The sequence below is a fragment of the Callithrix jacchus genome, chromosome 8 (assembly GCF_049354715.1).
Source record: "Callithrix jacchus isolate 240 chromosome 8, calJac240_pri, whole genome shotgun sequence".
In the NCBI taxonomy this organism is placed as follows: Eukaryota; Metazoa; Chordata; class Mammalia; order Primates; family Cebidae; genus Callithrix; species Callithrix jacchus.
This window is the reverse complement of record NC_133509.1, coordinates 103809383-103835543: the sequence shown is the minus strand read 5'-3', so window position 1 is coordinate 103835543 and position 26161 is coordinate 103809383. Positions and strand designations below refer to the sequence as shown.

The following is a 26161-nucleotide window of genomic DNA, read 5'->3' as shown; positions in this document are numbered from 1 at the left end:
AACAGTGGAGTGACAGCCTGCTGGCTGCTTTCCACTGTACCTGTGGGGCCCTGGGAAAGTCTGGATCTGCAGTGGCTCAGGTGCCCGAGTGCTTCTGGGAGCTCTGGGCCACGGCTATTGGCCTCCCGAGTCTCCCAGCTCTCCAGAGGCCTGTGGGCCTATTTGACTTCCCCTGGCTACTACCTGTAGAGGTCAGGATAGAATGAAGCAGGCTCCCTCCACCGTGGTAGGGCCCCAGTCCTGACCATGTGTGCCCCAGGCACTAAAGCATGGCGGGAGCGGGGGGGTGTCTCTGAACTTTTTGTCCACCCAGCTATGGCCTGTGCTTGGGCTTTCCCATCAGTTTTGTCCTATCTAGCGTTTTCCTTTATTTTATTTTGTTTGTGTTTTGTTTTGAGACAGGGTCTCACTCTGTTGCCTAGGCTAGAATGCAGTGATGATCACAGCTCACTGCAGCCTTGACCTCTTGGGCTCAAAAGAGCATCTTGTCTCAGTAGCTGGGACTATAGATGCAAGCCACCACTACAAAAAAATGTCTGTAGAGATGGGGATCTTCGTATGTTTCCCAGGCTGGTCTCAAACTCCTGGCCTCAAGTGGCCCTCCTACCTCAGCTTCCCAAAGTGCTGGGATTATAGGCATGAGCCACCATGCCCGGCTCTATTTTCCTTTAATATACAACACATGAATGTACTTACTTTTTGCCACACTTTTAAAGTAAGGCTGATGGCTATGAATCAGAAATTTGTTTCCAAAAATTTGTTGTTGCTGTCGTTTTGAGATATCCTGGCTAAATGGTTGATAGTTGTGGGTTGCTTTTTTTTTTTTTTTCCTGTATGTAAGTTATATTTACATTTTAGATTGGGTGCAGTGGCTCATGCCTGCAATCTCAGCACTTTGGGAGGCTGAAGTAAGAGGACTGCTTGAAGCCAGGAGTTTGAGACTAGTCCGGCCAACGTAGTGAGACCTTACCTCTACCAAAAATAAAAATCAGCCTGGCGTGTGGCAGCACCTGCAGCCCCAGCTACTTGGGAGGCTGAGGTGAGAGGATCCCTGGAGCCCAGGAGGTCAAGACTACAGTGAGCCATAACTACACACTGCACTCCAGCCTGAGTTACAAAGTGAGACCCTGTCTCTAAAAAATAAAAAGTTTAAAGAGTTATATTTGCATTTCAAAACCTATTGATCCATTCAAGGACTCCCAGTTTATTCTGAAACCCTGACTGTGCCATCTGGACGACTAGAAAAGTGGTTTTCTTTGGCAAATGTACCATAGCCCTTCTTTTCTCCCTGCTAATGGAAGAGGATGGGTTTTGGAATCAGACCTGATTTTCAGCTCTGGCTTTGGCACTAACTCTCCGGGAGACAGTCGATAAGCAAGTGTCCTAGCCTCAGTTTTCTATAGGTAAAAGGGAGAAAGTACCTGTCTCATTGTGAGCATGAAGTGAAATAATATGTATAAAGTGCCTAGTAGCATGCTTTGAGCTTAGCAGGTATTGTATTTAATAAATGTGACACAGGCCAGGTGTGGTGGCTCTCACCTGTAATCCCAGCACTTTGGGATGCCGAGGCAGGTGGATCACCTGAGGTCAGGAGTTCGAGACCAGCCTGGCCAACATGACGAAACCCTGTCTCTACTAAAAATATAAAAATTAGCTGGTCGTGGTGGTGGGTGTCTGTAATCCCAGCTACTCGGGATGCCGAGGCAGGAGAGTTGCTTGAGCCCAAGAGAAGGAGGTTGTAGTGAGCTGAAATTGTGCCACTGCACTCCAGCCTGGGTGACAGAGTGAGAATCTGTCTCAAAAAATATAAGTAAATAAATATGACTACAGAGACTGCTGCTTCTATGACTCCAAGAATGTCGCCTCCATTGCATGAGTATTGGCTGTACCTCTTATACCTGAGGTACGGGAGTTTGAGACCAGCTTGGCCCACAATCCATCTAACTGGTAATGACCTTTATGGAGACGGCATTGGCAACCTGCTTCCGGAGCATTGAGATATGTCTGTCCTTTGGTATTAAAGATAGTCCAGCTCCAGAAGCAACTCCAGGAAAGCTGTTAGAGATGTGCACAAAGACATGTTTAGGGGTGTCTGTAGCACTATTTATAAAGTAAATCTCAGGAAGCAACTAACAAGAGAGATTGGTTAAATAAATTAGAAAATGACGATAGGATGTACTATCATGTTCTTGAATAATATTTTAAGGACATGGGAAAGTTTGCATGATATGGGAATTGATGGGAAAAAAGAGAATACACAATTATTTGTAGTGGGTTAATAACACTGTAAACCAGAAAACTTTGTACACATAGGAATTGGCTGAAAATACACCAACATGTTAGCAGTTGCTGTAACTGGGTGAGGTTACAGGGGATTGTTGTTTTCTTCTTTTTAATGTTTTTCTCTATTTTAAAACTTCCATAACAAACAGCTATTATTTTATCAGCAGTAAAAAAAAAAACACCACTGTGTGTGTGTTTATTCCAGGTCTTATCATCATGGAAGAAATGTTTTCTTTAAATTCTATTTATAAGGAGGTAAGTTCCTTGTGTATAAAGCCTATGCCTTTTGGTGAAGAAAAAAATTCCTCGTTTCCTCAAGTTGTTAAAATATTAAAGGCATTTTTTATTCTATTTAAATTCCTGGGTCAATTGCTGCTGTGGAAACTATTGTAATGGATAATCTATAAAAGGATAAATGCAACTATTAAAAATTACTGAATGTACATGCTATGGTAAAAAAATATATATTGTACAGTGTATGTAATAAACCTCTCCCCTCCCCAAGAAATAATCACTATTAAGTTTCTCACATATTCTTCCAGAAGGTTACCATGCACACACCAACCTATATGTGTATTTTTATTTAGTTTTATAGAAGAGAATAAGTTATATCTTTTATAGTCTTTAAAAAACATTTTATTAATGTATAATTCACATACGATACAATTCCCTCATTTAAAGAGTACAGTTCAGTGACTTTTGTTTTTCTCTTTATGTGTGTGTGAGATGGTCACAGAGGAGGTCTCACTCTGTTGCCCAGGCTCAAATGTAGTGGCATGACCTCAGCTCACTGCAGCCTCAACCTCCCAAGTTCAAGCAATCCTCTCACCTCAGCCTCCCTAGTAGCTGGGACTACAGCCATGCGCCACCATGCCTGGCCAATTTTTATATTTTTTGTAGAGATGAGTTTCACCATGTTTCCCAGGCTGGTCTCAAACTCTTGAGCTTAAGCAATATGCCTGCCTCGGCCTACCAAAGTGCTGGGATTACAGGCGTGAGCCACTGTGCCCAGTTTAGCTCAGTGATTTTTAAGGTAAATTTATAGAGTTGTACAACCATCACCACGGTCCAGACACTCACCATGGTGCTTTCTCACCATGTTGCTTCAACATTGCTTCTTGAAGATGGCTCTGCATAAGTGGGTATGGATCTCTCTCATTGTTTTCAGTGGTATGCCGGGTTTTCCATCACATGGATGGACCATCGTTTATATGGATATATCTATATCTATCCAAAAGAAAGGAAATCAGTAAATTGAAGAGATATTTGCACTCCTGTTTATTGCAGCACTATTCATGATGGCCAAGATATGGAATCAATGTAAGTGCCATCAATGGATGAATAAAGAAAGAAAATGTGACATATATACACAATGAAATATTATTCAGCTATAAAAAAATGATAAAAATCCTATCATTTGCAGCAACATGGATGGAATGGAGATCAACATATTACGTGAAATAAGCCAGGCACCGAAAGACAAATGCCACATAATTTCACTCATGTGGAAGCTAAAAACAAAAGTGGATCTCATGGAGCTAGAGTGGAGAATGACAGTTAACAGAAGCTGGGAAGGGGGGCTGGGGAAGATGAGAGAGGCTGGCTAATGGGTACAAACATACAGCTACACAGAGGGAATATCTAGTAGTTGATAATACTGCAGGTGAATTATAATTAATAATAGCATTGCATATTTCAAAATAGCTAGAAGGCTTATAATGTTCCCAACATTATAAGATAAATGGTTGGGGTGATGTGTATTCTAATGGTCCTGATTTTCTCTTTACATGTTGTATACATGCAATAAAAATATCACCTGAGGCTGGGCGTGGGGCTCATGCCTGTGATCCCAGCACTCTGGGAGGCGGAAGTGGAAGGAGTGCTTGAGGCTGGGAGTTTGAGACCAGCTTGGGCCACAGAGGGAGATCCTGTCCCAAAAGAAGAGAGGTCGGGGAGGGGCGGAGGGGAGGAGAAAGAGAATAAAAAACGAATTAAATTAAAAACAAACACATATACCCCCAATATATGTACAGCTATGATGTATCAATAAGAAAATACTCCAACAATGAGAAAAACCAAAGCGAAATGTAGGACGGTACACTTGAATAGTGACCAGGGACTGTGCGTCCTGAGCCCGTGGTGTTCAGGTCTCCTCCTCTCTTGGAATTCCGCAGTTGGCCAGCAGGTGGCGCTTGTGCTCCCCATGGCCGCGATCCGTGAAACTGGATTTAATATAGTAACCCGATGTTGTTCTGAACATATAATTTTCAAACCTTCCAGTCCACCACAAGGAAAACCTCCGAGGATTTTCTTCTGGGAAGAGCAATTAGCCTAACCTCTTAGGAGGAGAAATTGCATCTCTGAGCTTGTCTGGGAAAGTAACATACCCTCCCAAGAGCCGTCTTGGGGAGGGCAGAGAGAAACCGCGGAGCAGCCTGTGGGAAGAGGAAGGGGTGCTGAAGAAGGAAGGGCTGGGAACTGCAGCATAGGGTTTGGGGCTTGGGGTGGGAAATATCCTAGGTCTGAGAACAGCCTGAGCCTGTGGGCTTCCGGGCTTAGGCTGGAGGGTAACAGAGAGACCGAATGGGTGCAAGATTACTTAGGTGTGCTGAAGACGCTCCGCCCAGCCCAGGCCAGGCTGGGAGACCCCCTTCCTCGCCTACCTACTGTGGCTAAATGCCAGGCACTGGTGACACAGCCGTGACAAGACGGGCCTGGTCCCTGACCTACCGAGCCTGCAGCTCGAGGGGGGAATAGCAGCGACCGGGATCTAACGGGGTGGTTGAGGTGTGTTTGGGGTGGGAGTTGGGCAGCTTTCAGGGGTCTCCTCCAAGTCAAGGGGGACAGGCCACTGCCCAGACTCCAGACGCCCTGGGATGGGGAGACTAGACTGGAAGGAGCCATCGGAGTAGGGATAAGGTGAACCAGGGCAGGGGGAGAGAGCAGCTGCTGGGGGTCATGGGGCAAGAGCAGGGAGTTCCAAGATGGGGGATGCCCTTAGCCTGTGGGAGAGGAGAGTGGCACCCTGTGCTGTGGTCACAGATAAGGCTAGGAGGGGTGTGTCCTATTTTGAAGAAGAGGCCTTGCTTCGGCAAAGGCTATAATTGGGAAGAGAGAGAGAGAGAAAGAAGGGAGATAGAAAGGGAAGAGATAAAGAGAATTATTTGGTCGATACCCTCAGGAAGTGTCCTCAGTGGAAAGTGAAAACATGCCAGTGTACAAGTACACACACACACACACACACACACACACAGTTACCATAAGGATGTCAGCAACTAGAGCAAAAGGAAGCATCCAGCTGGCTAAGCCTATCTGACCTTGAGCAAATACTTAACCTCCCTAAGGTTTCTTCATCTGTAAACTGGGAGCAATACTAGTATTGGCCTCAGAGGGCTGTTAAGAAGATGAAGCACAGTAATGCTTGTGAAGCACGCAGTGTGGTCCCTGGCAGCAGTAAGGCCTCACGAATCATTGTTATTGTTGTTACTCATCATGATCATTAATATCAGTTGTGATCTACTGGAAAAGGAGGGATAAGAAAAGGTGGGATATGGATGGGCACAGCCAAGACCAGTGCACGGGATGGGGAAAGTAATCCAAGCTGGAGAAGAAATAACTTGTGGGAACAGAGGTGAAGAGGTAGAAGGGCGAGATTCTAAGTCCTTGCTACTCAAAGTGTGGGCTGAAGACTTACCAGCAGCAGCAGCACCTGGGCACTTGTTAGAAGTACAGCATCTCAGCCCCCGACCCAGGTCTATCCACTCAGAATCTGCATCTTTTCAAGCTGTTCAGGTGATTTGTTTGCATGGGGGAGTTTAAGAAGCACAGCTCGCAGCCATCTCAGCCATAACTCCTGGGAGTAAACCATGCTGGTGCCACAGATGGAGCAGCAGAGAGAAGGCTAGAGAGGGATGGGAACCAGTTGGTACATATCCCTGACATAGTTCCATATGCAAGTTACTGCCCAGGATTCAATATTTATCACCATTTTTTTCCCTTTGAGGTAAAATATATACGAAGAAATATGTATATGAACTGTACCTCTGAGTTTTAGCAAGTGCACATCTACCAATGTAAACTTGGACTACAGTCAAGATATAAAGCCTAATCAGCCACCCAGAAAGTTTCCTCATACCTCTTCCTAATCGATCCCTGCTCCGGTCCCTAGATGCAGCAGTTGTTTTGACTTATTTTCCGCAACATAAATTACTTTGCCAGTTTTAGAACTCCGTATCCATGGAATCATATGATAGGTACTCTTGCACAACCCTTCATTTATGCAGCAGAATGCTTTTAGACACAGCTGTGTCACTGTGTGTATCAGTCATCTGGCCCTTTGTATTGCTGTGTGGTATTCTGTTGTATAGGTGCATCACAGTTTGCTCATCCACTTCGCTGTTTCTGATTTTTGGTTATTGCAAATTAGGCTGCTAGGAAAATTCCTGTCTTTTTGTGAACACACATTTACATTTCTCTTGGATAAATACCTAGAAGTGGGATTGTTAGGTCACAGGGTAGGTTGTGTTTAGTTTTATAAGAAACCACCAGCCCTATTAGAGTGGCTGTGCTACTTCATGCTTTTTCCAACTGTATTAATGAGCTCAAGCTGCCATAACAAAATACCACAGGCAGGATGGCTCAAACAACAGACATCTACTTTCTCACAGTTCTGGAGGCAGGAAGCCCCAGGTCAGGGTACCAGGCTGAGGGCTTCTTCCAGCCAAGAAGGTCGCTGCCATCTTGCTGTGTGCTTACATGACCTTTTTTTAGTGTATGAGTGCGGGGAGAGAGACAGAGAGAGAGAGAGAGAGAGAGAGAGAGAGAGAGAGAGAGAGAGAGAGAGAGAGAGAGGAGGGAGAGGAGAGAGAGGGAGAGAGAGTGACAGAAAGAAAGAGCGTGCTCTTCAGTGCCTTTTCTTATAAGGACATTAATTCTGTTGAATCAAGGCCCCCAGCTTTTATGAATTTATTTAACCTTAATCTTAACCTTAATGGTCCTATCACCAAATACAGTCACACTGGAGGTTCCGACATCTGAGATCTGGAGGGACACAATCAGTCTGTAACACCGACAATGTGTGAAAGTTCCCGTTTTGTCAGGTATTTTAATTTTAGCCATTCCTGTGGGTGTACAGGATATTTCATTGTGGTTTTATTTTACAGTTCCCTGATGACTAATAATACTGATGATCTTATTTTTTCCATTTTAAAAATTGAGGCAATATACACATAACATAAAATTTACCAACTTAACCATTTTTTTTTTTTTAACAGGATCTCACTCTGTTGCCAAGGCTGGAGTGCAGTGGGACAATCCTGACTCACTGCAGCCTCGACCTCCAGGGCTCAAGCAATTCTCCTGCCCAGGCTCCCAAATAGCTGAGCGGCTGGGACACAGCTGCACACTACCACAATTTAATCTGGTAGACACAATTTATTGTGGCTAATTATTTTTATTTTTGTATATGCAGGGTCTCCCTGTGTTGCCCAGGCTGGTCTTGAACTCCCAGCTCAACTGATCCTCATGCCTCAGCCTCTCAAAGTGTTGGGATCATAGGTTAAGTTGAGGCCATCATGCCCAGCCTCATGTTAACCATTTTAAGTGTACAGTTAGTGGTATTAAGGGCGTTCATAATGTCAGGCGACGAATCACCGCCATCTGTCTCTATGACGCTTTTTATCTCATAAAACAAACGCTGTATTTCCTAAACAGCAATTCCCCATACCTCTCTGTCCTAGCCCTGGAAACCAACATTCTACTTTCTGTCTCCATGGTTTTGACTACTGTGGGTACTTCATGTAAGTGGACTCATACATCATTTGTCCTTCTGTGACTGGCCTATTTCACATAGCAAAATGTCCTCAAGGCTCATTCATGTTGTAGCATATGTCAGAGGGTTTTTTAAAGGCTAAATAATATTCGATTACATGTATCTACCACATTATGCTTCTCCATTCATTCATTGATGGACACTCAGGGAGCCTTCACATTTTAGCTATTGTGAATAATGATGCTATCAACATGGTGTACAAATATCTGAGACCTTCTTTCAATCCTTTTGGGTATATACCCAGAAATGAAGTTGCTGGATCATATACTAATTCTATTTTTAATTTTTTGAGAAACAGCAGATACATCATTTTGCATTCCCACCAACATTGCACAAAGGTTCCAATCTCTCCACATTTTCAGCAACACTTATTTTCTGTTTTTTTAATAGTGACCATCCTAATGTGTGTGAGTGGTATCTCATTATGGTTTTCATTTGCATGTCCCTAATTAGTGTGTTCATCTGTTCTTGCATTGCTATAAAGGAATCCCTGAGCCTGGGCAATATGTAAAGGAAAGCGGTTTAATTGGCTCACTGTTCTGCAGGCTCACTGTTGTTCAGGAAGCATGGCACTGGCATCTGCTCAGCTTCTAGTGAGGCCTCAGGAAGCTTTCAACCATGGTGGAAGGTAACGGGGCAGGAGGCATGTTACATGGTGAAAGTGGAGTGAGAGAGAGAGGGTGGAGGTGTCACACACTTTCAAACAACCAGCTATCTCATGAACTCAGAGCGAGAACTCACTTATCACCAAGGAGACGGCACTAAGCCACTTAGGCGGGATCTGCCCCCACCCAGTGGTGCGACCTCCCACCAGGCCCACCTCCAGCACTGGGGATTACATTTCCACATGTGATTTGGAGGAAACAGACATCCAAGCCATATTATTCCACCCCTGGCCCCCTAAATATCATGTCCTCTCACATTGCAAAATACAGTCATTCCCTGCCAGTAGTCTCCAAAAGTCTTAACTCATTCCAGCTTCAAGTCCAAAGTCCTTTCTCATCTGAGTCTCATCTCCTTCCATCTCTCTGCCCATACAATCAAATCAAGTTATTTACTCCCAAGATAAAATGGCAGTACAGGCATTGGGTAAACATTGTCATTCCAAAAGGGAGAAATTGGTCTAAAGACACTAAAGGCTCCATGCATGTCTGAAACTCAATAGGGCAGACATTAAACCTCAAAGCTCCCAAATAATCCTCAACTCCATGTCCTGTATCCAGAACACACTGGTGCAAGGGGTAGGCTCCCAAGGCCTCAAGCAGCCTTGCCTCTGTGGCTTCGCACGGTGCAGCCTCTGTATCTGCTCTCACAGATTGAGGTTGAGTCTGAATCTTTCCCAGACTCAGGATGCAAGCTGCCCATGGCTCTACCATCCTGGGGTCTGCAGGGCAGTAGACCCCTTCCCACAGCTCCACTAGCCAGTCCCTACCAGGGACTCTATGTGGGGCTCCAACCCTACCTTTCCCCTTGGTGTTGCCCTAGTAGAGGCTCTCCATAAGGGCTCTACCCCTGCAAGAGGCTTTTGCCTGGACACTCAGGCTTTCTGATACATCCTTTGAAATCAAGCAGGAAGCTGGCAGCTTCCTTTACTTTTGCACTTGAGCCTGCAGGCTTAACACCACATGGAAGCCACCAAGGCTTGCAGCTTGCACTCTCTGGAGTGGTAGCCCAAGCTGTACCTGGGCTCCTCTTAGTTGAGGCTGGAGCTGAAGTGGCTGGAATGTGGGGGGCAGCCTCCTGAGGCTGAGCAGGGCAGCTGCATTCTGGGCCTGGCCCCTAAAACCATTCTTCCCTTTGATGCCTCTGGGTCTATAATGGGAGGGGCTGTGTCCAAGATTTCTGAAATACCTTCAAGGCCTTTTCCCCAGTGTCTTCGATATTAGCACTTGGCTCCCTTTTAGTTGTGCCACTCTGTCTAGCAAGTGGTTGTTCTGCAGCCTGCTGGTATTTTTTCCCTGAAAATGATTTTTCTTTCTCTGCCACAGGGCCAGGTTGCAAATTTTCCAAACTCTATGCTCTTCTCCCCTTTTAAATATAAGTTCCAACTTTAAGTCATTTCTTTTTTCCTGCATCTGATTGTAGACTGTTAGAAGTGGCCACATCACTCCTATATTTATTTTTTCCTAAAAATAAATTTTTTTTGAGGCAGGGTCTTTCCTTCTCTGTCACCCAGTCTGGAGAGCAGTAGAATGATCAGGGCTCACTTCAGCCTTGACCTCCCAGGCTCAAGTGATTCTCCTGTCTCAGTCTCCTGAGTGGCTGGAACCACAGGAATGCACTGCCATGTCTGGCTAGTTTTTAAATCTTTTGTAGAGATGGGGTCTCACTATTTACCCAGGCTGAACTCCTGGGCTCAAGCAATCCTTCATCTTTGGCCTCCCAAAGTGCTGGGATTGCAGGTTTGAGCTGCCATGCCTGGCTACATGCCACTTCTTGAATGCTTTGCTGCTTAAAAATTTCTTCCATATGATACCCTAGGTCATCACTCTTATGTTCAAACTTCCACAGATCCTGAGGACATGAAAACAATGCAGCCAAGTTCTATGCTAGGGGATAACACAAGTGACTTTAATCCAGTTCTCAATAACTTACTCATTTCCATCTGAGACCTCATCAGCCTGGCCTTCACTGGATATATCTCTATCAGTATTTTGGACACAACCATTTAACCAGTATCTAAAAAGTTCCAATTTTCCCTCATCTTCCTATCTTCTTCTAAGCTCTCCAAACCCTTCCAACTTAGAAGAATAGAATAAATAACTGATCCTTCAATACAAAGACAAAGGAGACATCCACAAGAAACAACAGCAAACAGGGAACCATGACCTCCTGTGATGGATAAAGCAAGGAACCAGAGACTGACTCTAATGGGACAGTGATACATGAGCCCTTTGACCAATAGCTTAAAATAGCAGTTTTAAGAAAACTCATTGATCTCCAAGATAACATATAAAATCAGTTCAGAAATTTGTGATAATTTTTTTTTTTTTTGAGATGGAGTTTTGATCTTGTTGTCCAGGCTGGAGTGGAATGGTGCAATCTTGGCTCACTGCAAAATCCACCTCCCAGGTTCAAGCAATTCTTCTGCCTCAGCCTCCCAAGTAGCTAGGATGCACCTGCCACCATGCCCAACTAATTTTTGTATTTTTAGTACAGATGGGGTTTCACCATTTTGGTCAGGCTGGTCTTGAACTCCTGACCTCAGACAATCCACCCATCTTGGCCTCCCAAAGTGCCAAGATTACAGGCGTGAGCCACCATGCCCAGCTGAGAAAATTTAACAAAGAGATTGAAATGATTTTTAAAAAAATCAAACAAACAGAAATCTTGGAACTGAGAAATACATTGGCCAAATGGAAAAATGCATTAGAGGTGCTTAATAGGAGAATGGATTAAGTAGAGGAAATAACTAGTGAGCTTGAAGACAGGCTAATCGAAAATATAGCCATAAGAGAAAAAAGAAGAATGAAAAGGAATGAAGATTGTTTACAAGATATAGAAAATTACCTTTAAACACCAAATCTAAGAATTATTGGTATTCAAGAGGGATATATGCAAGAGCAAGGGGCAGAAACCCTATTCAAAGAAATAATAACAGAAAACTTTCCAAAATTTGAGAAAGATATAAATATCCAGTGCAGGAAGGTCGGAGAACACCATATAGATTCTATCTAAATAAGAGCACCCCAAGGCATATAATAATTTTCTCTCAAAAGTCTAAGATAAAGAAAGGATTCTAAAAGCAGCAAGATAAAAGCAAATAACATATAAAGGAGCACCAATTTGTCTGGCAATAGACTGTTCAATGAAAACCACACTGGCCAGGAGGGAGTAGGATGACATTTTCAAAATGCTGGAAAACAAAACAAAACAAAACAACTCTGCTATCCAAGAATACTGTATCAAGCAAAGTTGTCCTTCAAATATTAAGGAGAGATAGAATCCTTCTCAAACAAAAACTGAGAGAATTCACCACCACCAGACTCATCTTACAAGAAATGCTAAAGAGAGATCTTCAACCAGAAGGAAAGAAAAACCACCCCACTAACATGCAAAAATAAAACATCTGAAGATATAAAATCCACTGGTAAAATTAAATACATGGACAAACCCAGAATACTCTAACATTGTAAATGTGGTGTGCAATCCATGCATAACTCTAGTATGAAACCTAAAGAGCAAATCTATCAAAAACAATAATAGCTACAGCAGTCTTTTAAGAGATAGGCAGTATACATGTATGTAAATTAAGACAATAAAAAGACCAAATGTGGGAGGAGCATGGATTTCAAGTGTAGAGATTTTTTCAGTTTTTGTTTCTATTATTTTTTGTGATCTAGAACTGTGATAAGGTGCCACCTCTGTAAAAATGACTTGTTATATTTACAAGATGTTTTCTGTAAGCCTCATAGTAACCACAATGCAAAAACCTATAATAGATTTACTGAAAATGAAAAGCAATGAATTAAAACATACTACCAGAGAAAATCATTTAACCACAAAGGAAGACAGTAAGAAAGAGAGAAAGGAAAAGAAGAGTTACAAAACAACCAAAAAACAAGCAACAAAATGGCGTAGTAAGTTCTTACTTATCAAAATAACACTGAATATAAATGGATTATAGTCTCCAACTAAAAGGCATAGAATGGCTAAATGGATAAAGAAACAATACCCAACTATATGCTGCCTACAAAAAGAAACCCATTTCACCTATAAAGACACACATAGAGCCCAGGATATTGAGGCTGCTCTGAGCTATGATCATACCACCGCACTCCAGCTTAGAAGACAGAATGATATTTTTTTGTTTTTAAGATACACATAGACTGGAAGTGTGTTGAGTGAAAATAAGATATTCTCTGCAACTGGAAACAAAAAAAGAGAAGAAGTAGATATGCTTATATCAGATAAAATAGACTACAAGTCAAAGACTATAAAAAGAGACAAGGTCACCATATGATGATCAAGGGGTCAATTAAGCAAGATGATACAACAATTATAAATATCTATACAGTAACAACTAGAGCTGCCAAATATATAAATCAAACATAAATTGATCTAAAGGGAGAGATAGACTATGATATAACAAAAGTAGGAATGTCAACACTCCACTCTCAGTAATGCACAGAACATCCAGACAGAATATCAACAAAGAAACATTCAAGTTAAACTACACATTAGACAAAGTAGACCTAACTAATATTTATAGACTATTTCACCCAGCTGCTGTGGAATACACATTCTTTTCATCAGCATATGAAATATTCTCCAGAGTAGACCATGTCTTAGGCTGCAAAACAAGTCTCAACACATTCAGAAAAGAAGAGATAATATCGAGTATCTTTTCTGGCTACAGTGGAATAAAACTAGAAATCAATAACATGAAGAACCTCAAAAAACTACACAAATACATAGAAACTAAGCAACATGCTCCTGAATGATGAATGGGACAATGAATAAATTAAGAAAGAAATGTGAAAAGTCTCTCAAAACAAATGAAAAGGAAATACACCAGAATTTGTGGGAGGCAGCAAAGGCAATAGTAAGAAAGAAGCTTATAGCAATAAACAGCCATATCAAAACAGTAGAAAGAACTCAAATAAATAACCTAGTGATGTACCTCAAGAAACTAGAAAAGCAAGAACAAACCAAACCCTAAATTAGTAGAAGGAAATAAATAATAAAGATTAGAGCAGAGGTAAATGAAATTGAGATTTAAAATAATACAGAAGATCAATAAAACAAAAAGTTGGTTCTTTTGAAAAAAATAAAATCAACAAACATTTAACTAGACTAAGAAAAAAGAGAAAAAACCCAAATAAACAAGATCAGAAACTGAAAAGGAGACATAAGTGAGACTACAGAAGTTCAAAGAATCATTAGAGACCATTACAAACAACTATGTGCCAACAAATTAGAAAACCTAGAAGAAATGGATAAATTCTTGAACATATACACCTATCAAGGCTGAACCATGAAGAAAACAGAAAACCTGAACAAGCTGATAGTGACTAATGAAACTGAAGCTGTAACAAAGAGTCTCCCATCAAGAAAAGCCTAGGACATGATAGCTTCACTGCTGAATTCTACCAAACATTTAAAGAAGAACTAATACCAATTCCATGCAAACTCTTCAAAAAAACTGAAGAAGAGGGAATACTTCCAAACTTGTTCCATAAGCCTGTCATTACCCTGATACCAAAACTAGACAAGGATATGACAAGAAAAGAAACCACAGGCTACTATTACTGATAAAAGTAGATGCAAAACCCCTCAACAAAATACTAGCAAAACGAATTCAGTAACACATTAAAAAGACCATTTGCCATGACCAAGTGGGATTCAACCTAGAGATGTAAGGATGGTTCAACATTTGCAAATCAATAAATGTGATACATCACATTAATAGAACCATACGACCATTTGAATAGAAGCTGAAAAAGCATTCAATAAAATGCAACATCCCTTTATGATAAAAACTCAACAAATTGGGTCGAGAAGGAACATATCTCAAAATAATACAGGCCATATCTGACAAACTGTCAGCTAACATCATACCAAATAAGGAAAAATGAAAAGCCTTTCTCTAAGATGTGGAACATGATGAGAATGCCCACTCTCAGCCTTTTATTCAACATAATATTGGAAGTACTGGCCAGAGAAAGCAGTCAAGAGAAAGAAATAAAGAGCATCCAAACTGGAATGAAAGAAATCAAATCAGCTCTGTTCACAGATCACATAATTTTATACTTAGAAAAAGCTATAGATTCCACACACACACACAAAAAAACTATTAGAACTGATAAACAAATTCAGTAAAGTTGCAAAATCAACGTACAAAAATTAGTAGCATTTACATACATCAACAGCAAACTATCCGAGAAAGAAATCAAGAAAGCAATCCATTTATAATAGCTACAAATAATATAAAATACCTAGGAATCAATTTTTTTTTTGAGACAGAGTCTCACTCTGTTGCCCACGCTGGAGTGCAGTGGCGCAATCTTGACTCACTGCAACCTCTGCTTCCTGGGTTGGAGCAATTTCATTCTTTTTTAAATAGCTAAAGAGTATTACATTGTGTATGCATACCACATTTTCTTTATCCATTCATCTGTTGTTGAACATCTAGAATTGTATTCCTAATTTGTTGAGTGTTTTGATCATGAAATGGTATTGAAGTTTAGACAAATGCTTTGCTGCATCGATTGAGATTATCATTTTTCCTTTTTGTCTGTTAATGTGGTACATTATACTGATCATTTTTTGTATGTTGAATCATCCTTGTATTCCAGGAATAAATCTCACTTGGTCATGTGTGTAATCCTTTTAATATGCTGCTGAATTTGGTTTGCCAACATTTTGTTGAGGTTTTTGCATCAATGTTCTTAAGGGATATTGGTCTATTGTTTTCTTGGCATGTCTGTCAGGAATTGCCTTCAGGGTAATACTGGCCCGTAGAATGAATTAGGAAGTGTTTTCTCCTTTTTTTTTTTTCAGATAGGATCTTGCTCTGTTGCCCAGGCTGGAGTGCAGTAGCATGATCGTGACTAACTGCAGCCTCAACCTCCTGGGCTCAAGTGATTCTCTCACTTCAGCCTCCAGAGTAGCTGGGATCACAGGTGTGCACCATGATGCCCAACTAATTTTTGTATTTCTTGTAGAGACAAGGTCTCACTATGTTTCCCAGGCTGGTCTCAAACTCTCAAGCGATCTGCCTGTCTCAGCCTCCCAAAGTGCTGAGATTACAGGTATGAACCACTGTTCTCAACCCCTCCTTTTCAACTTTTAAAAACGTTTGAAAAGATGAGTGTTAGTTCTTTAGATATTTGATAGGTTTCACCAGTGAATCCAACAAGTCTAGAGTATTTTTTAGGTGGAATGTTTTTTATTACTGAGTCAATCCCCTTACTAGTTACAGGTTTATTCAGATTTTCAATTTCTTCTTCATTTAGTCGTGGTAGGTTTTATGAATATGTCTATTTCATCTAAGCTATCCAATTTGTTGGTGTACACTTGCCCACAGTACTCTCTTATAATCCTTTTTATTTCCATAGAATCATGCCACTGCACTGACTGAACATTCCAAATAAATGTTCCCACTTTCATTTCTGATTTCAGTAATTTAAGGCTTCTTTCTCTCTCTTTTATTAGTCCATCTAGCTAAAGGTTTTTCAATTTTGTTGATCATTTCAAAAAACCAACTTTTGGTTTTGCTGGTTTTTCTCTATTTTTCTTTTTCTTTCGTTTTGTTTGTTTGTTTGTTTTTGTTTTTGTTTTTTTTTAGACAAGCTCTCGCTCTGTCACCCAGGCTGGAGTGCAGTGGCATGATCTAGGCTCACTGCAACTTCTGCTTCCTAGGCTCAAGGGATCCTCCCATCTTAGTCTCTGAGTAGCTGGGACTACAGCTACACACACCATCCTGCCCAGAGAATTTTTTGTATTTTTGGTAGAGGTGGGTTTTGCCATGTTGCTCATGCTGGTCTTGGACTCCTGAGCTCAAGTGATCTGCCTGCCTTGGCCTCCCAGAGTGCTGGGATTATAGGCATGAACCACTGCGCCCAGCCTTTTCTATTGTTTTTCTATTCTCAGTTCCATTTATTGCTGCTCTAATAGTTATTTCCTTACTTCTTGCTAGCATTGGGTTGTTTGTTCTTCTCTTTATACTTCCTTAAGTTGTAAAGTTAGGTTGTTGATTTATTGATCTTTCTTGTTTTTTAATGTAAACACTTGTAGCTATAAATTTCAAACTTAGCACGGCTTTTATTGTATCTCGTAAGTTTTGCTATGTTATGATTTAATTTCCTTTTATTTCTAGGTATTTTCTAGTTTCCTTTGTGATTTCTTCTTTGAGCCATTGGTTAAGAGTGCATTGTTTAACTTTCACAAATTTGTGAGTTTTCCAGTTAAATTTCTTTCTTTTCTTTCTTTTTTTTTTTTGTGGACAGGGTCTCACTCTGTCACCCAGGCTGGAGTACAGTGATGTGATCACAGCTCACTGTAGCCCCGACCTTCCCAGGCTCAGATGATCCTCCCACTTCAGCCCCCAAGAGTAGCTGGGACTACAGGTGTGTGCCACTATGCCTGGCTTTTTTTTTTTTTTTGTGGAGACATGGTTTCAGCATGTTGCCCAGGCTGGTCTCAAACCCTGGGCTCAAGTGATCTGCCCAACTTAGCCTCCCAACTTGCTGGAATTACAGGTGTGAGCCACCATGAGTAGCCTCCAGTTATATTTCTGCTACTGATTTTTAACTTCATCCTGTTGTGATCCGAGGAGACATTTTATATGATAGTTATCTTTTTAAACTTACTGAGACTTCATCTGAGTTTGGCCCCATGGGGCTTATATAGATGCAGGGCTGGAAGTTGAGTGGACAGCTATCTTCGTAGTTACATGTGGGATGGGGTTAATACTTCCTCCGTCACAGGGCTGGTGTGACGTGCAAATGAGATAACACAGGTGAAAGTCCTTTGTAAAGTATAACAAAAGAAGGAAAAGTTTGTCATTGATCCTTTTTACCACAGAGAGGAGAAAGAGCCATTTCCCTGCTTTCTCCTCAACAGTGCAGTCTCTCTTGGGAGCAGGAGACAGGAGAGAAAAGGCTATACTTTTGGTTGGAAATAGCCTCTTGTTAAAATCTGAAGAGTTAAAGTGGAGTGCCTAAACACCAGCACAAGTTTGCCATCACAGCTGAGTTGAAACCCAAGTTCTGTATCTTTTTCATTTGTGTTTTTTGTTTTTATCGGAGACAGAGTTTTGCTCTGTTGCCCAGGCTAGAGTGCAGTGACATGATCTTGGCTCACTGCAACCTCTGGCTTATGGGTTCAAGTTATTTTCATGCCTCGGCCTCCCGAGTAGCTGGGATTACAGGTATCCGCCACCATGCCTAGTTAATTTTTGTATTTTTGGTAGAAATGGGGTTTCACCATTTTAACCAGGCTGGTCTCGAATTCCTGGCCTCGAGTGATGCTTCCGCCTCGGCCTCCCAAAATTCTGGGATTACCGGCATGAGCCACCATGCCTGGCAGCCCCTTTTTCATTTGTAAACTAGAAATAATAATGCCTACCTCATGGGTCATTGTGAGGATTAAGATAACTTGTACTCTTGTTGGTGTTGTCGTTATCACTAATACTTGCAGAAAGCCAGGCTAAAGGGCTAGATATGTTGCTCTACCATCTTGCAATGACCTTCTGATGTAGAGCTATCACTTTCTTTCTTTCTTTTGAAAAAATTGAGTGTTAGTTGCACAGCACATCCAGACCCTATAGGAGGCTGGGGTTGTCCCTGTGCTCCTAGGCAAGCTGTCTTTTGGGGCTCTATGCAACCTGTGTCAGGAGAGGCCACTAGAGGGCACTTGCCTGCTCCTCACAGCCTGTGCTGGACAGGAAGGTGTCCGTCCCTAAACACACCCCCTCGGACGGCCGCTGTGCCTGTGCCCAAAGTGACCTCCATGGCATTTTCCAGGATGGAGTATTGTCCCCAGGACCCCATGTGGAGATATGGGGCTAACAGGCCTACTCAGTTCATTCTCAAAACAGGGTGATGAAAGCATTTGCCCTGCTAAGGTTCCTGGAACCCTACCCAGAAACGTGAGGGAGCTGCAGTGCTGTCAGTCCTCTTCAAGGTTTCCTCCAGGACAGGCAGCTCATGCAAGGCCTGAGTGCACAGGGGAGGACACCAAGATGCTGAGCAGTTTTCTGTGCACCCCATCCACTCCAAGAGGCCCTCATACCCTCTGTCAGCTCATTGTAGGTCATGACATAAGTCCTGAAGTGAGCAGTGGGTAAAAACTCACAACTGGGGAGGGGTCGTGCCTGACCAGGCATGGCTCTGGGTCCCCTCTTGGATCCCTCTGACCCCAAGGTGAGCAGCATCTGAGACCTGTTCTTCAGAAGCATGTTGGCCAGCACCTGCCCCTGGCTTGCTCCAGTCTTCCTTGGAGAGCTGGCTGAGGGCTGGATGGGAGAGTTCCTCTGTGTGCCCTTTAACTCATGGAGTTGCCCTTGACTCGGTCCAGTTACCTTCCCCTTGAGCCTCATGGAAGGTGTTGGTGGGCTATAGACCCTAAGTTTCCCTGCCTCTAGCCCTAAGATCCACAGCCCCTTTATGTCATGTTATCCTGACTCCTGGGTCTAGTCCAGCCTGCCCTTACCCCATTGGCCTTCCCTGTCCATGGCAGTAACCCCTTGCTGAGGCACATCTGCACCACCTTGCATCCACCCCCTTAGGCAAACAGGGCCCGGGCACTGACCCCTAGGGCCCAACAGCCAGAGCAAAGGAGCTCTGTCCCAGTCAGGCCTACCTGCCCTCCCAGGACAGCAGTTGGGGCCTCTAGGCCAACCACCCCCACCTCCACCTTGGGCAGAACCAATGGATCTCTTTTTCCTCTTTTCCTCCCAGCAGGGGTGGGCGGATCGATACCTGGCCTAGGTTCCTCTTAAGCAATGGGGCTCCCAAAGCCCTAGAAATGATTGACCTGGCCAGCCCATTACCTGGTCATGGAATATGCGTGTGTCTGGCAGGCAGAAGCCCTGTGGCCTCCAGAGTCCCTTTGTGGGTGAGCTTCTTTCCAGGGAAGGAGACCACCTGGGGCCTATACTTCATGGTAAGCCAGATTCCAGTGGGCCACCCAATTTCTCAGAAGGCACATTTCCTCTTCACTCCCAGATGTCATCTGGCAGAGCAGCGATTGCTCCTCTCACTCCGCCCTTTAATCACTGCACCATTCATTTATTAGTCTGCTTGTCCAGTCACTTGTTCACTGCCCAACCACTCACTCGCCCGCTCACTTAGGCACTCACTTGCCCTCTCACTCATCCCCATATCCTCTCACATGTCCCCTTACCTGTCTACTCCCTCCTCAAACATCTTAGGTGCCAGCCTGGTGCAGGGCACAGCCAGCAGAAAAGCTCTAAGCAGTTGTCAAGAGCAAAGCCTTTGGAATCAGAATGATGTGAATCCTGACTACTGTTTCCTGGCCATCTGGCTATGGGCACATTTCTCCAATCTCTGAGCCTTAGTTTCTTCGTGTGTAAAACGGGGGCTTCATGCACCTTCCTTTCAGGGAGGTTGTAAAGATTGGCTTTAGGATTAATGCATGCAAAGTGCTTCAACCAGAGCCCAGAGAACACAGCTGTGGTCACTGGGCCTCTCAGTAGCCATGTCCGGGCCGTGGGGACTGTAGTTGGCCCCATCTGGCCCTGAGCTGCCCCTGGGACAGGCAGGGGCCCATTCCTGCCCCTCAGCTAGGCTATGCTCCCTGGACAGGTGGCCCCCATACCCATCACTGGAATGGAGGGCGACCATCACCAACTTTCCCGCAAATCCCTTCCCTGGCCTTCTTTCTTTCAGGGCACCCTGGGGTTTTCAGGTCAGCCGAGACACCTGGAGGAAGATCTAGCTTGCTCTCTCCGCTCTCTGCAAGGAAGTTCTTTGTGACAGCAGCAGTGAGTGGGAACTGGTTGAGAGCATCTGGCCCTTTGAGGGAGTGTTTTCCTTCCCATGTGAGGCCCTATGTGCCCAGGACCTAGTTAGCCCTGTCCTCTTCCCTTCCACCCACAGCCCCTTGCAGACTGTACCCTCCAGCTCCTCTGGGAGCTGCCTGGGACAGGAGGTGCACCCTGAATGCCAAAAGGTGGGCTTAGCTAGGGGGTCAGCTAGGGCAGGGGAAGAGAGAGGGACTGGAGCACGGCTGAGGCAGGGGCTCTGTGTGAAGGGATTTCCTTCTTTCCTCTAGACAGGCAGCTGTGGGAGGTGTACAGGGGAGCGTTGTGGTGGGCCCCTTGGCTTGGTTGGGTTAGAACTGTGGGTGTGGACTTTGGAGTGGCTCACACAAGAATGCAAATTTTCTACACACTGGCCCGGTGACCTTGGGTAAGTCATTGGTAAAACCTTAGTGGTTTAAGGAATGCATGTGACATACTCAGCATGCACTGGCACCCAGGAAGTGCTGTGTCATCAGGGGATGGCCATGGGGCCAGTGGCTTTGTACCAGCCTGGGTAAGTCCACAGCCATTCAACTCATCCCAGCAGGGAAAGGGCTGTAGGGAGCCCTTCCCCTCCCCTTGGCCAGTCCTCAGTGGCACTTTAGTGGCCATGTCCTTGCTGAATAATGCCTCCTTCATCCTGGATGAGGTGCAGGTGGGGGTGGCAGTTAAGGAGCCCCAGCCTCCCAGGCTCATGTTTTCAGCCTGACTTACTGAGTAGACCTGCCTTGGTGGGGATGAGGTTGGATGGGGTGAGTGGGTAGGGGTGCATAATTATCTGGAGGTGAGCTCGGCTGTGGACACATGAGCACACACACTCACACTCACACGCACACTCATGCACTACACCCTCTCACGCACACTCACACACTCATGCACTACACCCTCTCACACACACAAGCACACACACTCACACACTCTCTCTCACACACACACACACACACACTCCAGCTACAGCTGTCCATGGGCTAGGGCCCTGCCTCTGGTTCCTTTCCCCTAGCCAGGTGGTCATTATTAGTTTCCTTCTCAGTCTGCTGTATTTTAAGCTTCTAGAGGACAGCAACATGTTTGTTTTGTTTTTACAACTTTATATCCTCATTGCTCAGTAGAGTGGCCCCAAATGAATGAGTGAAATGAATGAATAACTGGACACTAGGCAATGTCAGAACAGGGTGCATGGACAGTGCACACTGAGTCTCAACTGGCCATCAAGTGGGCTGAGGTGGGCATCCCCAGGCAAGCATGCTAGGGTCCTGTGTACTGCCGCATCCATGCCTTCCACCTGAGGCTGCACGTTGGCAGGGCGCCTTGTGTCGTGGCCTTCTTGATGTGGCAGCCCCACTTTCCTGAGGCCAGGGATCCCTGGTGTGCTGTGCGCTGTGTCAGGTGCTGCTAGCGGGGAGCTCCCTGTGCTCAGTGCTGGTGCTCATTCTTGGGAGCACCCCTCTGTCCTGGTCCTGGCCCCAGCACCCAGTTTCTGTTCTGGGGTGGCTCATCCTCATCAGAAAGGGAGCTCCTTGGAGGCCTGCTGGTGCCTGGCTGGTATAGAGTGGGTGCTCAGTACATGCCTGCCACCTGAGTGGTCCCCTTGCCCGACGGGTCTGGCTGTCTTGCCTTGGGAAGCTGGCTGGGGACAGCGTTCCCATCCTGGCCTGCCCACCAGGCTGCGCCAGGGCTGAACACCTCCCAGCTGTCACAGCCCAGTTGTGAGAAAGAGCTGAACCCCTGGGAGAGCTACGGTCTGTAGTTGGTCAGGGGCTGGAATTCCCCCAAAGAGGGGCTCCTGTGGCCACGCTGTGGTCTTGCCTGGGGCAGGGTGACCGGGAGGCCAGAGCACCCATACCTGTGAACCTGCGCTGAGAAGTGAACCTCAGACGGGGTCAGGTCACCACTCTGGGACCAGCATCGCCCCCAGTGGCAGCCTCCTCCCAGATGGCAGTGCCAGGAGGGGGCCATCTGGGCAGCAGGCTTGCACAGACCACGTCTCTCCAGTGTGGACTCGGGCTGGGAATCTCAGCATCTCGGGCCTGTCTCCTCATCTGTCAGATGGGGGTGCTTACAGACAATGGAACATTATTTAGCCATAGACAGAGATGCAATACCAACACGTTACAATGTGGATAAACCTGGAAAACATGATGTTAAGTGACAGAGGTCAGACCCAAAGCTCTGGATAGGCGAAGTAATCAGAACAGGCAACCCCATAGCGACAGGAAGCAGAAGGTGGTTTCCAGGGGCTGGGGGAGGAGGGAAAGGAGAGCAACCACTGAGTGGATATGGGTTTCCTTTTGGGGTGATAAAAATGTTTTGGAACTAGACAGAGGTGGAGGTTCCACAAAACACTGCAAACACACTAAATTCCACTGAAGTGCTCACTTTACAATACTTCATTTTATGTTATGTGAACCTCACCTTGACAAAAAACAAACAAACCAGGGTTGGCCAGGCACAGTGGCACATGCCTGTGATCCCAGCACTTTGGGAGGCCAAGGCAGTGGATCATAAAGTCAGGAGATTGAGACCACCTTGGCTAACACAGTGAAACACCATCTCTACTAAAAATACAAAAAATTAGCCGGGCATGGTGGCAAGCGCCTGTAGTCCCAGCTACTCAGGAGGCTGAGGAAGGAGAATCAACTGAACCTGAGAGGCGGAGGTTGCAGTGAGCCAAGATTGCACCACTGTACTCCAGCCTGGGCGAGAAGAGTGAGACTCCGTCTCAAAAACAAAACAAAACAAAACAAAAAACAAAAACACAGGGTTGCTACGGACCTCACCAGTTGGTTGGGAAGATTCAGAGACAAGATGGCCATGTAGCCCGAGCTCAGCCAGTGACGCTGGTGAATGTCAAAGAATGGAAGCTGTCACGACGCGGAAGCTGTGTCAGTTACTTGCCTTGCTGGACTCCAGACTGCAGGAGTCAGATGCCAGAGCCAAGGGGGAGGTGAGGGCAGGTGGCCTCGTTGGGCACACCCCTTAGTGAGAGGCAGAGGGAGCTGCAGGGGCTGCTGTGGCAGCTGTGGGTGAAGAGTCCTGTGCTTCAGGCCCAGGCTCCTGCCTCTGGTTTGCTGTGCACTTTGGGCTGGCCCTTCAGCCCCACTGTTTCTGAATCTTCCCCTGTCTGCCTGGGTACCTGCTCTTCCGCCACTGTATCAGACACCTGACCCCATCCTAGCTCTTGGTTCTTGTGTCTGTGGTCTATTTTCCCTATAGAATCAAGGGGATACTGGATCTGTTTCATTCATGACTATATTTCTAACACCCAGTGCCTGGCACACAGCAGGTGCTCAATAAATATCTGTTGAATGAACAAATGCATGAATCCTCATTCTTTGCATAGTGGGTGCCAGGTCCTGTCTGTACGAAGTGCTGTCAGTAAATAGCTGTGAGGTCAATGTTATCATTATCCCCGTTTTAAAGATGAGGAAGCTGAGGCTCTGGGACATGGAATGGCCATAGCAAAATTGGGATTCTGACCTGGCAGCCCAGCAGCAGAGCCTCACATTGATCTACCCTAGCCTAGGCTGTCTCCTGACCTTGGAGCTCCCACTCTGGGAGACAGCTTGGGCCCTGAAGCATTACTCTGCCTCCTCTGCCACTGGGCCCCGCCCACTCCTAGGGAGGGGCTCCCTCTGCAGCCCTACACCCACCACCCAGAGCCCTTTCTCAGACTCACAGCCACCCCATCCGGCTCTCTTCCCTGGGAACCTCCTGGGAACCTCCGTCATAAACAAGGCGAGGCCCTGATCTGGCCTGTCTCTCTGCCCTGGGGCCTTCCTCACCCCAGGGAACCTTAGTTATAAATATGGGGGTTACGCCTTGAGCTTGTATTAAGCACCTTTCATCTGGGGAGCTCCTGGCTGCTGGGAGGCTAATTAGCTACTCTCTGGGAAGAGTGAGTAAGAGCTGCTGTCCTAATCCTAGCCAGGCAACTGCCTAGCTAGGCAGGGGGCTGACCCTCCTGGGAGAGGTGTGTGAGCCATCATCTTGGGTCAGCCACTCCTCCGTATTTCTCCTTCTATAGGACCTCCTCACAAGAGTCCCTTCTCTCTGGCTAGTAATAAAGCCCACTGTTTATTGCGTGCTTATTATGTGCCAAGGGCTTGCGAAGCCTTTGCCTGTTAAATATATTTGTGTAGAGCAGTAGGGCTGTCATAGAATAACAACCATGTGGAGCCCTACTTCTTGCTGGCACAGGGCCAGCACTTCTGCACATGCCCTCATGGAGTGGACGGGAAGCCCTCAGTGTGGTGCCTGGCACAGATCAAGCACTTGCTAAGTGGTAGCTGTTATCAGTAATCTTCAGAACAGCCCCATGAGGTAGGTATCATGGGATTCCCATTTCTCAGATGAGGAAACTGAGGCTCAGAAAGATTAAAAACCACTTGCCGGTGATCACAGAGTCAAGGGCAGAGTTGGGCTGATTTGATTCTAAAGTTGCACATTGTTTTTCAGCTGCTCCCCTCTCCCGTCCCCCAACCTGGAGTCTGTTAACACCAACGACCTTGCTTTGCATAACGCTAGGGTCATGGGGTCAGTGGGCAGGGCTGTTCTCTTCCATCTCTCCCACAGAGCACTGGTGGGCTAGACATGGACCAAAACCCTTGGAGATCATCTAACACAACTCATCTCTGCTTCTCACTTCTTAGATGTGAAAACTGGGGACAGGAGGGACTGAGCAGGGGGACAGGATTAATGGGATGATACCTCCTTGTTGGAGCATGAGGGATAAAGAGCAGTGGTTGGTGCTCATCCCACCCCCTGCCATCAAGCTGGTGTTGATACCAAGTAAGAAGCATTTGCACATTAGAGTTCCCGGCTGCCATTTGTTATCCTGGCCCACCTGCGAAGAGCAGCACCAGGGACATTTGGGCAGGGTAGGAGTGCACACAGCAGGCTGGAGCTGAGACTGGGGCCGGAAGGGTGGACTCCACTTACCTGCCCGCCAGGGTGCTTGGAGCCTCCGAGGGCCGGCTGGCCCCTTTGTGCCATGTCTCACACAGCACTGCAGTGATCCTGGTGCAGAGCACATAGTGGGTGCTTACAAATGCTCACTGGATCCTGGACCTGCAGGAGGGAGGAGATGGCACACCGAGGGCATTGATGGGTACATGGTAACATCATGTGCACTCATCATTATCAGCAGATCTGGTTCCATCAAATGGGACTGTCCTTCAGGCCTTACAGAAGGGACCTATGTAAATCTGTTCAGGCAAAGAGAAGTTTGTGGGCTGTGGGTACCTGGCTGGGGTTCCTGTGGGGTTCCTGAAGGTGGAGCACCCTTCTTGGTGCTGAGTGGGCAGCTACAGTCTGAGCAGCCAGGCCCTCTTCTCCCCTGGATGCTGCCCTTCTGTGGAGGCAGCTCTGTGGGGACCAGAGGCATGGACCTAAGAGGCTCTGACCCCCTGCCTGCCCCTGCCAGTCTCTGCTTCTACAGCCAGGGTCTGCACCTTACCTGCTGGGCCTGCCAGCTCCAGTCCCTCCCCATTCCCCTCAGGACCTCATCCCTCCTCCTCCTGGCCTGAGCTTGAGGGTTTCCTCAGAGAAGTCTTCCCTGA

General features: G+C 45.5%; 2 long non-coding RNA genes across 3 annotated transcripts in view; both read right to left on the bottom strand.

Annotated features, from left to right (window-relative positions):
• Positions 1–2896: 2896 nt before the first annotated feature.
• Positions 2897–14984, bottom strand: LOC144577434 (uncharacterized). Its single transcript, XR_013521298.1, has 2 exons — positions 4100–14984; positions 2897–3510 (listed from the first exon to the last, which is right to left on the bottom strand). It is a non-coding gene; the product is annotated as an uncharacterized LOC144577434 (long non-coding RNA).
• Positions 14985–17831: 2847 nt separating this feature from the next.
• The window catches only part of LOC118145160 (uncharacterized), a 42520-nt gene continuing 34190 nt past the window's right edge, over positions 17832–26161 (bottom strand). For both annotated transcript variants that reach the window (XR_013521297.1, XR_008474452.2), the window contains exon 3: positions 17832–25670. This is a non-coding gene — a long non-coding RNA (uncharacterized LOC118145160). The remainder of the gene's footprint in view (positions 25671–26161) is intronic.